Source organism: Notothenia coriiceps, unplaced genomic scaffold (assembly GCF_000735185.1).
Source record: "Notothenia coriiceps isolate Sejong01 unplaced genomic scaffold, NC01 NC01_scaffold00002893, whole genome shotgun sequence".
Classification (NCBI taxonomy): Eukaryota; Metazoa; Chordata; class Actinopteri; order Perciformes; family Nototheniidae; genus Notothenia; species Notothenia coriiceps.
Window position 1 is genome coordinate 1 of NW_011335594.1, and position 3,190 is coordinate 3,190.

Genomic DNA, 3,190 nt, shown 5'->3' on the forward strand with positions numbered 1-3,190 from the left:
ACAGCACAACATTTTAATTGTCTGGTATTTGTAACAATATTCCCTAAAAGGCACAATCACCACGAACACGGCTAAAGCTAAAGGGTCAAGTACAGTACTATGACTAACTAACGTTGTAGCCTCTATGGTTGTAGCCTAGCAGAGTGGACAAATTGCTGTTAGCTGACAGTGAGGCATGTACATTTCCATCAAAGTGACCACGCCCTAATTTATGCAAAAACGTTAAGGCCTAATATAAATAAAAGGGTCGTGTTAGAAAACAATTCACTCACAGATTCATAATCATGAAGGTGGAATCTAACTATATCGATAATAATATTTATTGCATCCATGGGTAGAAACATGTTTTTTTCTGCATTTTAACATGGGGGTCTATGGAAATTGCTCCTTTCTGCAGTCAGTCCCTAGCGGCCCATGTATGAACTGCAGTGTGTTGTACTTCCGTATTGGCGTCCCGGCTGTTCCCCAGAGTTTGCCGCTTAGTAGTGACAAGGGCAACCATGGCAACCATGGCAACCATGCTCCGGGGTCTTCTCCGCTGCTTTTGGTGTATTTTGTGGCGGCAGCAGCGCCACTTACAGGCCCGGCATATGTACTACAGCGTTTCCAGCGTTTCCAGCGGTCTCGTGTGAGGACACGTTAATTGAGCCGAATGCATGTGAACGGAAGACTTTTTTTAAAACGCATACGGTGCGTAAACGCAAACGTTCCCGTGTAAATTGGGTCTTAGAGTGTCAGTGCTATGAGGCAGGCCCCGCTCTGACATCTCTCTATATTTTAATGCAGGGGTAATCAGTTTGCTTTGTTATTTTTTTGTTTCTTAATAGGCTGATGCACCATCACACTCCAGTAAGACCACTGAGGTTCGACCGATCAGATGCTCCTGGAGGACCCAGGTCTAAGGTCTACAGGACAGACCAGACCTCGGTACCAATATATGGCATCCTTCTCTGGCACTTTTATTCTTTTAATTCAAGCTCTATTTTATGCTATGTTATGCACTCACAAAGATAAACAATGTAGCCTAACAAAGTACAATAAATATGGGCATTTTAACTAAATGTTTATATGAAATGAAAATTATATAAAATATGATTACGTTTTTATGAAATGTAAAGACCAGATATTTGATTATAACATGAGATTTAAATAACTTCACAAAATAAAGGTATCCTTCCTCTACTTCCATTATTACTATTATCTTCATTGTCTTTATTACTCTTATTCAAAGTTATATAATTCATTTTGCACAGTCCATTGCTCATTTTATCATTGCACTTGTTATGGTTGCCTCTCACCTCCGTCACCATAAACAATCAGCTCTGTAGGGTTAATTGAGACAACACATTGACTATTCCAAGTTGAAAGGCTACCGTTAACGAGCCTGGGCCAAATGTCAACTAATACAAATTGAAAACAGTTACTCGATCAGAATCTCTCCCCCAGGTGTTCCCCTCTTACCTCCATCGCCATAGGTCTCCACGCCATATCCGTCCTGCAGTCCGTTACTCCAGGTGCCCTCGTACCTGGCCGGTGTGTTCAGGCTCTGCCGGACTCCGTACCGGCCCTTGAACCCGTGTGTCCACTCTCCCCGGTACACCCATCTCCCCTTGCTTTCTACGCCGAGTCCATGGCGTTTCCCCTGCGCCCAGTAGCCCTGGTACAGGTTCCCACTGGGCCAGGTGTAGACGCCGACCACCTCGAATCCGTTGGACCAGGAGCCCGAGTACTCACCCTGGCCCTTGGGTCCGGTACACACACCCTGGCCGTGGGCTTTGCCGTCCTCCCAGCCTCCGCAGTAGGTGCCACCATCGTCAAAGTCGAACCGACCGCCCGTCATTCAGAAACGGAGGGTGAAATACTGCTCGGTGGCGTATTCTGAAGTCCAGTGTGCGAGTTGTTTTCGGGAGTTATGATGACAGGGGTTCCTGGTGAGGAGAGGGGCTCTCAGCGGAGGTGCGAGGAGCGAACGGCCAGTGATGGCAGCCGGGCGCATCAGCAGCTCAGGCGGTTACTGAGAGCGGGACGTGGGAGGGTGAGAGGCGGCCGCCACGGCTGCCAGAGTCGCTCCACTGCTGAGGGCTGGAACGCTCGCCAACCCTGAAATGAAGACTGACAAGATACAAGCAGTGAGACAGGATGGTCTTCCTGTCTGGGTTTTCATAATAAAAGACAGACATTCAACTCGTGTTTTCCAGAGTGTCCTGCTGTTGCTCAGGTCTCACTGCAATAGGGAAAACAACTATCAGGTTAAACAGCAAGGCAGGGACGTGCACAGACATTTGGAGGGGCTATTGCTCTAAACTGGAAAAAAGGCCTCCTCCCGGAAAAAAAACATAAGACTTTTTGAAAATTCTAACTTGTTTTTAATGTAAAAGGTTCATAAAATAAAAACACAACACTGTCATTGCAAGTGACATTCTGTTGACTTTTATGTCAACTTCTAAATTCGTTATTCAGGCACTTTTTTTGTTTTGCGGTCCATATCTCATTAAAATATTTAATGTTAGTAACTATTAAAGAAAAAATGGGGACAATCCTGTTTTAATGTAGTTTGGCCATTGTAACAGCTGTGCAGACATAGGCCTGATAAAATAGGGCTTCTAACTAATTACCTTAAATAAAATCACTAATTAATGAAACCAGTTCAAGACGCATTATTCTTATTCTTATCATTCTCTATGAGCGCAGTAACGGTAAGGTATATAATTACTTATTTATTTAGTATTCCATAATTTCATAACAGAGATGCTCAAACTAAAGTGGTAGAGACATGGCAGAAATCCTACAATGAAGCGGGACATTGAACTGGTCACCCGTGAGAGGGCAATCAAGAAAAGAGAGCGAGCGGCCCCGTTGAGGGAGTTTACAGATGAAAAGACTCAGAAAGACAGAAGCACAATAACGGCAAGTAGGCTATATTTAGGTGTTTTTTGTAAATAACCGACGGTATCGAGAGAAAGTAAAGTCCCCTGGTTTGCACTTATATACTAATAAAGGGCTGGCTTTTTAAATGCCAGTTGAGTAGCACTTGAAATGTTTGGCTCTATGAAACCTGATGTACTTATATGATTCTGTTTTCTTAAAGGTTGTATCTTCCTGGTCGAATGCACTTATTGTAAGTCGCTTTGGATAAAAGCGTCAGCTAAATGCAATGTAATGTAATGTAATGTTTGTCCCTTATACCCTA

At 43.9% G+C, this 3,190-nt stretch overlaps 1 pseudogene; it reads right to left on the bottom strand.

The window, feature by feature from the left end:
- Positions 1-1,420: 1,420 nt before the first annotated feature.
- LOC104940992 (junctophilin-1 pseudogene) lies at positions 1,421-2,113 on the bottom strand (annotated as a pseudogene).
- Between the last annotated feature and the right edge of the window lie 1,077 nt (positions 2,114-3,190).